The 12681-nt window shown below is 37.5% G+C and overlaps 1 long non-coding RNA gene across 1 annotated transcript; it reads right to left on the bottom strand.

Annotated features, from left to right (window-relative positions):
• Nucleotides 1–311: 311 nt before the first annotated feature.
• Nucleotides 312–12319, bottom strand: LOC116421690. The gene is made up of 2 exons (XR_004232184.1): nucleotides 11662–12319; nucleotides 312–480 (listed from the first exon to the last, which is right to left on the bottom strand). It is a non-coding gene; the product is annotated as an uncharacterized LOC116421690 (long non-coding RNA).
• Between the last annotated feature and the right edge of the window lie 362 nt (nucleotides 12320–12681).

Here is a 12681-nt window from a genome sequence, read left to right as displayed (position 1 = left end):
CCTCTTTTTCCTTCCTATTTTGTATATGGATATGTTTTGCGTTTTGGGGATTTTGTAAGTACAGAATTTTTTTTTTTATTTCTTAAAAGAAAGAAAAGGTAGGGAAGATTCTGGGAAAATGGTGGCATAGGTTGGTAAATTTCAAACTTTCCATATTTCCCTCACAAATAGAACAAATTTGCCCCTCAGGGCGAACATAAACTGGTGAAAATCAAGCAGGACAGGGGTCCCCCAGATACAATCCTAGAAGATCAGCAGAAAGATTCCGGGCTTGGGATTAATCTATCAAAAGTGCAGACATCTCCAGGATACCTCTGCAAAGTCAAGTGGAGATCCCTCAGGCTAGCTGGATGTGTCTGAAGCCTCAGCAGAAACCACAAAGACTTTCACCTCCTGGATAGTTTGTCCAGTTGGAGTTTGTCCCAAAGACTGTAAACCTCCGCTGATTAGGAACTCCAGAAGTGCTGCTGAGACAGGACCCTGGACAAGAAGAAGTCAGCATCCTGTGAGTACAAAGGTAACTTTGGGGCAGAGATTCTGCTGGCTGTGGGCACTTACAAGAGGGTGAAGTTCTTGGTTTGGCATTGCTGGTCAGAGTGGAGAGCTGAAGGAAAGCTTGAGGTACCATCTCCCCACCCCATGATTAGAGGTGCTTACACTAATACTGCTTATTAAAAAAAATAATGAACCAGCAAAGAACAAAGAACCACACAATAGAAGCATGTTATGGAAACAGGGAAGACCAGGGTTCGTCTTCAAAAGAGGACACTGAAGTAAAAAAAAAAAAAAAAAAGCTTCTAACCCAAAGGGCAACATGAAATGGCTCCCTGTCCAGAGAGATTTTATAGATGAACTTAAAAAAATTTAAAAATCAAATGAGAAACATTGAGGAAAAACTAAATAAAGTCATTCAAGAAAAATAAGGAGCGTATTAAAAAAAAAAGTTAACTAACTAGAAAAGGAGGTACAGAGTAGTCTCAAAGACGAAAATAAATCTTTGAAAATTAGAATTGGGCAAGGGAAAGCCAGTAAAGCTATGAGAGACCAAGAAATAATAAAACAGATTGTAAAGAATGAAAAGATAGAATGTGGAACATTTTATAAGAAAAATGATAGATCTGGAGAACAGATTAAGAAGAGTAAATATAAGAATATTGGACTGCCTGAAAGTTGTGACCGAAAAAAGAATCTTGACACAATAATGCAAAAAATAATCCAAGAAAATTGTCCTGGAGTGATGGAATATGAGGGGAAAGTAGGAATAGAAAAAATTCACCAATCACCATCTCAAAAAGATCCTTTGTGGAAAACACATAGGAATATAATTGCCAAATTTTGAAACACCCAGATCAAAGAGAAAATTTTGTAAGAAACAAGAAAAAATAATTCAAATATGCTGCAATTAGAATTGTAAAGGACTTAGCAGCCACAATAAAATAAAATAACAAAAAAAAAAAAAAAAAAAAAAACACAAGTCCTGCAATCACATCTACTGCCAAGCAAAAGAATTAGATCTGTGGCCAAAAATATCACCAGCAAAATTATCTATAATTTTGAATGAGAAAAATAAATGAACATTTAACGAACCTGCAAATTTTCAGGACTTTCTATCAACCAAACCCAAATGTAACATAAAATTTAACATATAAGAGCTGATACAAAAAATCAATTTTAAGGAACTTAACAGAGAAACTTTTGTTAATGCTTTCTTAACATGAGAAAATATATACTGTATGTTTAAGATTCACTTCAACAATAGGGCAGCTCAAAAGAAAGATTAGCAGAGTCGAGGAAAAATAGTAATCAGGTTATACACAAATAAAAGTGAAGAGAAAGAATAGACACAGAGGCATTAAAACTCTGAAAACCTATTCATATTGGGAATGGGATTATATAGGCAACACTACATATATGCCATGAAAAGTATAGCACCCTCGAAAATCTATAAAGAAATAAGGGGGAAGGGAGGAAGTGAAGGGTGAGGGAAGAAGACAAGGGAGGGATCCTTATGTCAGGGAAGACTAGTAATAGCAAGAAAAATTATGGAGCATAATTTAATTAAAGAGGCAGCAGGGATAGGAAAGATGTGTGTGATGTGTGGGCATGTGAGTATATGTATGTATGTATACATATATATGTATATATAAATATATCTTGTCTTAACTGAAGTTTGCTTAGGAGTGTGGGGAATGAAAGAGGGAAAAAAAGAATAAAGTAAATAAGGCAGGTGCAGTGGAGAACCAAAAATCAATTTATAAGAAAGTAAAGAAAAAATGGACATTCATGAATATAATTTCTTCTACTAATACATATATATATATACATAAAAAAAAAAATATATATATATATATATATATACTTTTTTGATCTGGTAACTTGTTATGTATTTTGAATCCTCCCTGATGTTTAGCTGGGCACACAACAATGTTCTCTTTTGTTTTGTATTTTTCTGTTTTTCTTTTTTTCTTACTGTTTTTTCAAATAGAATAAAATTAAAAAAAAAAAAAAAGAAAAGGTGGAAAAATCAGCTTTTTAGGAGGGAAAAAAATGCCTACAACAGGATTGCCCTGTCAATTCATAATCAGAAAATGTGTAAACTGACAACAGTCTTCTGGTCCAGTGGTCTCCAAAGTTAGGTGACATGGTATAGCCCCCAAAGGAGTACATGATCAACCAACCAGAAGACAGATGAGCAACATTTCACCCTCTCCAAAATCATTAGTCCTTGGGCTTGTTTTCAGCAGTTACATCACGCCTTAAAAGTGCACAACTGGCTACCAGTGGTTGTGCAAACTCCAACTTCTTTCAACACTGAGCATTGGCCCCTTAGAACTTGAACCCTAGGCACAGGGACCAGCGACCATGCAAGTAAAATTCTAGTACCCTCTACATAAATATGAGGCCCCCAGATTATCTTGCAACAGTGGCAGGCTTCTCTGGGAAGAAGGTATGTCAGACTCTGAATTCTGGGGCATGGTCTATAAAAGTCAAGTTTCCCCTTTTGTTTTGGTAGGGATGGGCTGGCACGAATAGATTGCATTCATCCCATATATCATTCCATAATCTTTCCCCCAAAATCTACTCTTCTTCCAAACTGCTGTATTTCTATTCAAAGCACTACTATTTTTTCTGCTTACCCAGAGTGAAAATATATCTATCACACTGAGAACCTCACTATTTCCCCCTTCTCACATCCAACCACAGTTGCTAAATCTTATTAATTACTAACAACTGCAACTGTACCCTTCTTCACATAGATACCTTTCCTGATATAGGCCTTTATTTATCTCTTTCCTAGACCAGAAGTTCTCCTACTTTTGGTCTCAGGATCTTTTACACTCTTAAAAATTATTTAAGACCCCAAATAATTTTTGCTTATATCTTGATAATTATGCCACATTAGAAATTAAAATTGACAAATTTTAAAAACATTTGTTAATGCATTTAAAAATAATAAACCCAGCAGATGTTAACATAAAAAACATATTTTTTTTTGAAAAAATAACTGGATTTTTTCCCAAAACAATTTAGTAAGACGAGTGGCATTATTTCACATTTTAAAAATAAGTTTCTTCAATATCTGACAAAAAAAAAGTGGTATTCTCATATTTGCTTCTGTATTCAGACTATTACAATGTGTTGTTTTGGTTGTACTATACAAAGAAAATCTGGCTATGATATTAATTTTGTAACATCACATATGTAATTACATAAAGATGTGTGAATGGAAGGAGTATTTTAATTATGAAAATAATTTTGATCCAAGAACCCTCCTGAAAGAGTCTCAGGGACCCTCAAGAGTCCACAAATTATTATACTTTGCTTCCTTTTTTTTTTTTTTTTCTTTTTACTAAGGCAATTGGGGTTAAGTGACTTGCCCAGGGTCACACAGCTAAGCAAGTGTTAAGTGTCTGAGACCAGATTTGAACTCAGGTCTCCTAACTTCAGGGCTGGTGCTCTCTCCACTGAGCCACCTAACTGCCCCACTATTATACTTTGAGCACCAGTGCCCTAGACTCCTACAATAGCTGCCTAATGGGCACCCCTGCGCCTCATGTCTCTCTGGTCTCCTTCTCCATGTTCCACACAAAGTAATTTTCCTAAAGCATAGATTGAATCATATCACTTCTCTATTGAAATTCAATGTCTCCCTATTTTTATGTAAGTTTTATAATTATATAATCATCAATAAGAGGAAAACGCATGTATCTTTTGAAGTGCATGCTCAATTTTTTAAATGGATAGGAATATGCAAAATTTAAAGTTTAGAAACTACTGTATTAATGAATATCTTTCCTTACCCATACCTCACACCTCAAAAAATAGTGAATAACTTTTTTTCTTTGCTTTTTTCTTTCCAACCAAGGTTAAATGACTTGTCCCTGATCTCACTGTCAAGGGTATGAGGTCCCATTTGAATTCAGGTCCTCCTGACTTCAAGGCCACTGTGTTTTCTAGCTATTCCTAGTAGCTTTTCAAAAAGTAAATATTTGGGATCAATGGGTGAGGGTAGTGGTGTGTGAGAAATGATAGTAGGTATGAGAGTGAAATGTCTGCTCCTAGCTCCTACAGCCTCACATTATAAACCCCTTTCATCACACAACCCTTCCAGTTTCCATTACCATCAGCCCTTTTGGTACTTGTTTAGTACAATGAAGGGTATTCTATCTAGGAGACATCATTAACAAAAGCATTTTCAAAACAGAATTCAAATTAGAAACTTTGGTTGATTTGGTCTATAAAATGCTTCTCCATACTGTTGAGGGTGAAAGACATCTCAACAAGATTAGGGTACCCCAAGTCGGTGTCACAAGTATGAAGAAAGAATTCGCAAATTCAGTTTGTCTCCAAGTTAAGGGACAAAGATTTATTATGCTGGCAACAGCCACTTAAATTCTAAAATGGATTAGCAAAGAACCAGAAGCAAGAAGATAAATTTATAGGAAAAGGACAGAAAGATCTGGTGCTTCATGTCACTGATTTGCTAATTTTATTATGTCTCTCAAATTTTATGGTTTAGAGATAGAAACGAAAGAGTACTTCACCATTTGTCTTGAGAAACCCTGTTATCACAGCCCAAAAGATTGGTGTCTCACAGCCAGCATTATCTGTGGAACTACAGCACTTCCAAGGTCCAAGGGACCTCAGAGTTACTGCCACATTTCTCCTAGAAGCTGTATCTCCCCTCAATACCTATTACCTTCCTCTGAATGGCAAAATCTTTTCCATATACTCTTATCCTAATCATTCAGCATCAGTCTGCAAAAGTGGAAACTCCTGTGCTACCTTCCTCCCTATCCCATGAAAAATTAAGATTAAAAATTGGCATTTATGTCCTAAAATTTATGAAATTATTTGCATTTATGTCCAGTATCTGATAGTCTTCATTGTAAAACCACAGGCAAATTATCTCAATGCCCTTGGCAACTCTCAAACTTTTAAGTTCTGACTTTAAAAATATGATCCCTAAATTATAAATGAGTGGCCAATCTGTATCAGGAGTTTCCAATGAAATCACAGGTTTGAACAAAAAAATCCTTAAACTCTGCCTTATCTTCTCGCCCATACACACACACCCCATCTCTCCCAGTTCCCTATTCCTTACCCTTCTTTAGCATCCCTAGCTCACTTTTAATAAACTCCAAATCATTCTATACTCTCTCCATCTTCTTACCCTCACAAAAATATGACTTTCCACATCATCCTCCATGCATGCCTGGAATATATGAACTTATCTCTTATTTTTAGAAACTATAGATGAAACTTTTTCCAATCCCATTGTGTTTAATTTCAATTTATCGTGTGTGTGTGTGTGTGTGTAATGTTGGCATTGGGATGGGAAAGAGAATGATTACTTCTCCTCAGGAAACAAAGCTCCCTCCTAAATATTGGGCTGGGTAGAGGGGAAGGGATTCAAGAAAGCAGATTGCCTCTCCACTCCTCCCTGAACACTAGACATGTGCCAAGTCTTTTGTGGGTTCTCTGATTTCAATGTTTTCATTTGGCAACAAACACTTTGGGGTATTTTTATCCACAATAAGCTGGTGGACTCTGCAAAGTTTTTTTTTTTTTAATTATTGAATCTAAATTAATTTAAATGCAATCATATTCAAATAAATAAAAGATACATTATTGAGGAGGAAAACCAGAAAAGAGGGGGGAGGGAAAATTAACATGGCTTCCTTATCAAATTATACACACACACACACACACACACACACAATATATATATATATATATATATATATATATATATATATATATATATAAAATCAGATAAATCAGATACTTTCCAGTTCTCTAATTCCCTCTCATGTCTGTTTTGATTTCTGCAATAAAATGATATGGAAAGTTCCTTGGTACAACTATCAAGTCCATCTCTTGACCCCAAGACAGACAAGAATTCAATAACCTGATGAAATTAGTTATCTAATTCTCAAGAATATGGTATGAGCCAAAAGACCTCAGACCTCAGTTTGAGTGACAGTTTTGCCACTTAGTAGGTGAGTCTTTCATCTTCCTTATTTGAAGCTACTATCTTGCCTCACAATTTTGTTGTGAAGATTAAATAAGAACATATGTGAAATATTTTGTAAACAAAAACTGTACACTCCAGCAATTACCATTGTCTTGATTAAAATTTAACCAAAGTGAGGCAATTCTCTAAGTAAGATAATTTCTCTAAGTAAGATAAAATTTATTAATAGGGCAAATAGGTCAGCAGTAGACTTGGTTCTTTTCAACAATGAGGTGGTTCAAGCCAATTCCAATAGACCTGTAATGCAGAGAGCCATCTGCATCCAGAAAAAAGATTATGGGGATTGAAGGTGGATCACCTTTTTTTGTCATTTGCTTGCTTTTTTTTTTTTAATCATTTTCCCCCTTTTTGATCAGATTTTTCTTGTACAGCATGATAAATGTGGAAATACATTTTGAAGAATTGAACGTATTTAATCTATATTGGGTTATTTGCTGTCTAGGGGAAGAAAGTGAGAGGAAGGGAGGGAGAAAAATTTGGAACAAAGGTTATGCAAGAGTAAACGTTGAAAACTATCTTTGCATGTATTTTGAAAATAAAAAGCTATTAAAATTTAAAGTAGTTAATAGATTGCCTTCATTTATGCCAAAGACCTGGAGCAAAAGGACATTTCACTTTTTATAGGTTTTGGGGAATATAGAACAAAGAACAGAACAGAGTAGGTAACATCATATGGTTGACGACAAATGATTGGTTACAGAGCTGAGACACAGGGGACAACACAATTAGTAGTTTAGTAATGAGGGCAAGCAACAACCCTATTCCTTCCCTCCCAAGTCCAAGTACAAAATAACAAACCAGACATGCTTTAAAGGATAGTTTGGTGGTGTAAAAATATTAGGAGGAACTCCCTCATGTTTGCAAGCATCCCCAAAGTTAGCTAAATTCCTTGAGGCAAGAATAGATTAGTGATTAACTAGAGAGCTGGATTTCTAAATTTAATCAATTTAAGGCCAGCTGAATTCTGAATGTGTTCAGAGATTTAAAAAAAACAATGACAAACAATTATGGACAAAAAATAGTTATGGCTAATTGCAAATAGGAGCAATAAATAAATGATACAAATCAATCTTAATCTTGTCATCACCTTATCAACACTTTCCTCTCACTCTCACCAAAGTCCATTGTGTCATAATAAGGGATCAGAGAAGATAATCCTAGGTTCTTCTAAACTATATTCCAATAGAGCTCAAGTCTCTGGTATGTCATATCAAAGTATATCTGTCTGCCAAAAGAAAAAAAAAGCAGCTTTTAAGAGGATCTGTAGATATGTAGGAAGGAAAAGGGGAAGGAAGGAAAAGGGGAAGGAAGGAAAAGGGGAAGGAAGGAAAAGGGGAAGGGAGGAAAAGGGGAAGGGAGGAAAAGGGGAAGGGAGGAAAAGGGGAAGGGAGGAAAAGGGGAAGGGAGGAAAAGGGGAAGGAAGGAAAAGGGGAAGGAAGGAAGGAAGGAAGGAAGGAAGGAAGGAAGGAAGGAAGGAAGGAAGGAAGGAAGGAAGGAAGGAAGGAAGGAAGGAAGGAAGGAGTTTACTGGTTAGATTTCTTTTATAAGGATCATTCCTTAAACCCAAACCACTCTGATTCTCATTGATTGGCCATCATTAAGTCCCAAGCCAAGCCCTATTTGAATATTTGTTTGGGTCCTGATTGACTCAGATTAATTATAAATAGCAATCTTCCCTTCCCGATTTCACTCATTTATAGATTTTTTTTTTTAACTAACTGAAAGAGGAGATTCTTTGCCTTGGATTGCTAGCTAGCCTTCATCACTGACTAGGTGTGGCCTCAGTCAAACTGTTGAAGACCTTAGCTTAAAAAGGCCCAAGTCTTCCATGGCATCCAGGACTATTTCCAGTTGCCCTAATCTATATCTGCCACTGGACCCAGATGGCTCTGAAGGGGAAAGTGAGGCAGGTGACATTGCACAGCCTTAAATCCAGTAAACTTGAATATCATGGCATCACCTCCCTGAGAGCATGGCCCTCTTCAAAAATGAAGGAAAAAATGATTCTGTCAATCCTCAAAGCTAATTATAGAGAAACTCAAAGCCAGTGTGTTGACCAACCCACTATTAGTGAATGACTACTATATGAATGAATTTTTTTAGCAATATCAGTACACTCAGATTTTCCAAGGTTCCTGGGGATCTTGATCTCTACTAGTAGAAATAGTCAAATCTATGCAGGCCCCAAGCCTGGATTCAAGACGACCTGAGTTTCAAATCTGGCTTCAGACATTAACTGGCTTGCAACCCTGGGCAAGTCACTTAACCCAGTTTGCCTCAGTTTCTTCATCTATAAAATGAGTTGGAGAAATGACAAACCACTTCAGTATCTCTGCCAAGAAAGCCACAAATAGAATCTCACAAAGAGTTTGACGTGACTTATATATCCATAAGGTCCCAGATATTTGAATTATTGAAGTACAAACATTTTATCACCGTTCTCAAAATTCTCCAGCAAAGTACTTTTTTTTTATTAAAGCTTTTTATTTACAAGACATATTGATGGGTAATTTTTCAACATTGACTCTTTTGTTCCAAATTTTCCCCTCCTTCCTCCTCCTACCCCTCCTCCTCACCTAGCTGGCAGGTAGTCCAATACATGTTAAATATGTTAAAATATATGTTAAATCCAATATATGTATACATATTTATACAGTTATATTGCTACACAAGAAAAATAAGATCAAGAAGGAAGAAAAAAAAAGTGAGAAGGAAAACAAAATGTAAGCAAACAGAGAAAGTGAGAATGCTATGTTGTGGTCCACAACTCAATTCCCAAGTCCTCTGGGTGTAGATGGCTCTCTTCGTCACTGAACAAGTGGCACTGGTTTGAATCATCTCATCCACATCCATCAGAATTGATTATCATATAGTCTTGTTGTTGCTATGTACAATGATCTCCTGTTTCTGCTTATTTCACTTAGCATCAATTCATGTAAATCTCTCCAGGCCTCTCTAAATCATCCTGATGGTCGTTTAATACAGAACAATAACATTCCATAATATTCATATACCATAATTTATTCATTCTCCAATTGATGGGCATTCACTCAGTTTCCACGTTCTTGCCACTACAACAAAGCCTGCCACAAAATTTTACACAAATTTTGTGAGTTCCTTTCCTTCCTTTAAGATCTCTTTGGGATATAAACCCAGTAGAAAGACTACTGGATCAAAGGGTATGCACAGTTTGATAACTTTTTGAGAATAGTTCCAAATTGCTCTCCAGAATGCTTGGATCCATTCACAGTTCCACCAACAAGGTATCAGTGTCCCAGTTTTCCCACATTCCCTCCAACATTGGTCATTTTCATTTCCTGTCATCTTAGCCAATCTGAGAGGTGTGTAGTGATATCTCAGAGTTGTCTTAATTTGCATTTCTCTGATCAATAGTGATTTGGAGCACCTTTTCATAAGATTACAAATAGTTTCATTTTCTTCATCTGAAAATTGTCTGTTCATATCCTTTGGCCATTTATCAATTGGAGAAAGGCTTGAAATATTATAAATTTGAGTCAGTTCTCTATATTTTTAGAGATAAGACATTTATCAGAACCTTTGAATGTAAAAATGTTTTCCCAGTTTATTGCTTCCCTTCTAATTTTTGTCTGCATTAGTTTTGTTTGTACAAAAACTTTTTAACTTAATATAACCAAAATTATCTATTTTGTGATCAATAATGATCTCTAGTTCTTCTGTGGATGCAAATTCCTTCCTCCTCCACAGGTCTGAAAGAGAAACTATCCTATATATTCTTCTAATTTGTTTATATTATTCTTTATGTCTAGATCATGAACCCATTTCACCCTTTTCTTGTTATAAGGTGTTACCTGTGGGTCAATGCCTAGTTTCTGCCATACTAATTTCCAATTTTTCTAGCAGTTTTTGTCAAATAGTGAATTCTTATCCCAAAAGTCTTTGGGTTTGTCAAACACCAGATTACTATAGTTGTTGACTATTTTTTTTCTGTTTACCTAATCTATTCCACTGATCAACTGCTCTATTTCTTAGCCAATACCAAATGATTTTGATAACTGATGCTTTATAATATAGTTTTAGATCTGGTACAACTAGGTGACCTTCATTTGCTTTGCTTTTCATTAATTCCCAGGAAAGGTACTTTCTAGGCAGTATAACGGTATTAGGTTCTTCCCCTCTTTTTCTCCCTGCTTCCCAAAGATATTCTGATACCAAAGAATGGCAAATTTCCATAGCAAACTCCTATAAAAGCATCCTAAAACTTGTTTTTACAAATTAAGGAATTCCTTTGTCTGAATATTGATTCATGTAGCTATATGTGGATAAATTAAAGAGATAAGTAAAAATTTTTTTTAAAGTACCACAATGAAGTTAACAGCAGGAAAATTTTAAAATGTCAGTCTTTTCTCCTCAACCTTCATTTATTTGCTTTCCCTCTTTTTTTCTCTTATGAAACTTCACAACTTTTAAGACCTCAAGTTTTTATGCATATTTAACAATCAGTTCATAATTGTCTTTACTAAAACCAAGTCAAAGTGGACTGACCCTTTCAACTTCTATATACTCAGTTCAGGTCTCATTATTATTGCAGTAGCTATTATGTGGTACCACTACCTCATCCTTGAAGATGCCTTGCTGAATATGTGAATACAGCTCAGCTTTCCCATATACAGCAAGTTTATCCCACCTTTATGTTTCTGATCATTAAAATTTACTTAAATGTTTTACAATCCTTTTTAATACGTATCTCTGAACTAGTTAGTTGTTACCCTAGTTTAGGGAAGAAAAATGAAGAGGCATCCCAAGTACAATGATTTTATAGCATTATACAGAGCTGGAAAGGCTCTAGATGATCAGACTGTCTCCAATCCAGAGGCATTATCTCTCCACATATCCCCATCGAGGGGGAGGGATATCATCCAACCTCATAACCTTTTAAGTCTAATAAGTAACTGACAACTCAGTACTTCCAGAAGCAGTTCATTTTATATTCATCATTAGTGAGCATTACGGCCTAGTTATAGACGGGTCCTTCAGAGGCCATCGTATCAAACTCTGATTTTACAGATGAGTAAACTGAGGCACAAAACTGTTAAATCTGAAACAAGAAACGGCAAAGCGGAGATTGAAGCAACATGACTTACCCAATGAGGTGAAAAGACATATGGTGATCATTTTTAATCAGTCTTGATCCGGAGACACAGCTCCTTCCAGGGAGGGAAGAAACAAACAACTGATGCGTCTTCCTTGGGGATCGGGAAACCACGAAAAGCCAAATGAATCGGGGAAAATTTCCTTTCGGGTTTTGGGGGCACAAACCCATACTGAAGCCGCGGGACATAGATGGAGGAGAACTGGGATGGGGCCAGATTCTCAGCCAATCCCAGGCAGTCCAGTAGCCTCCGGGCTTTGGCCGGGAAGGGAAGATGCTCTCAGGGCTCCAGACACGCCAGGCAAGTCCAGCCCAGCAGGTCGCAGAGGCGCCGGAGGCACTTCTAGACAGAACACCTCATCCTGCTCCAAGAGCAGACGGTGCGGGTAGAAAGAGGCCAAGAAGCACGCACGGGAGGGAAGAGTTGCCATCTCCCAGAGACCCGGCCCCGCAAGGCCGAGGCAGGTAGAAGTTAGCCACAGGACCCAGGGACATCAGACAGCCTGAGCTCAGCTGGTGATGAGCCTAACACTCAAACTGATCCCTGCCCTCTCGTAGCTCCACCCCCTACTGCCACCGGGCCCAATCCCTCCCCTGTCATTGACTTCAGGACCCGCCCCATTGCCTCAAGACCCAATCACTCTCTAAATATCTCTAAAGGACACGCCCCCATTGTGACCCCGCCCCTGTTGCCTCAGGGTCCTATCCCTTTCCCCAGATCTCTTGCAGGCCCCACCCCTCCAGTGACCCCGCCCCCTACTGCCTCAGGCTTTATCCCTTCCCGAGGCGCCTCCTGAAGGCTCCCCTCGTTCTGAACTCCCCCCCTCGGACACCGTGATAACGCCCCCTCCATGCTTCTAGGGCCCCAAATCCTCCCGGCACCTTCTGCTCTCCGCTGGTAACTGGAAAAAAGATCCGCACCGCCTCACGGCTACATTCCTAAATAGTCACAGAACCCACGCCCCTTCAAGACCGAGAGCTCCGCCCCTCTCCTTTCCGGGTCCCGGAACGC

This window comes from Sarcophilus harrisii, chromosome 2, assembly GCF_902635505.1.
Source record: "Sarcophilus harrisii chromosome 2, mSarHar1.11, whole genome shotgun sequence".
Lineage (NCBI taxonomy): Eukaryota > Metazoa > Chordata > Mammalia > Dasyuromorphia > Dasyuridae > Sarcophilus > Sarcophilus harrisii.
The sequence above is the reverse complement of the archived record's forward strand: the minus strand, read 5'-3'. Positions and strand labels throughout refer to the sequence as shown.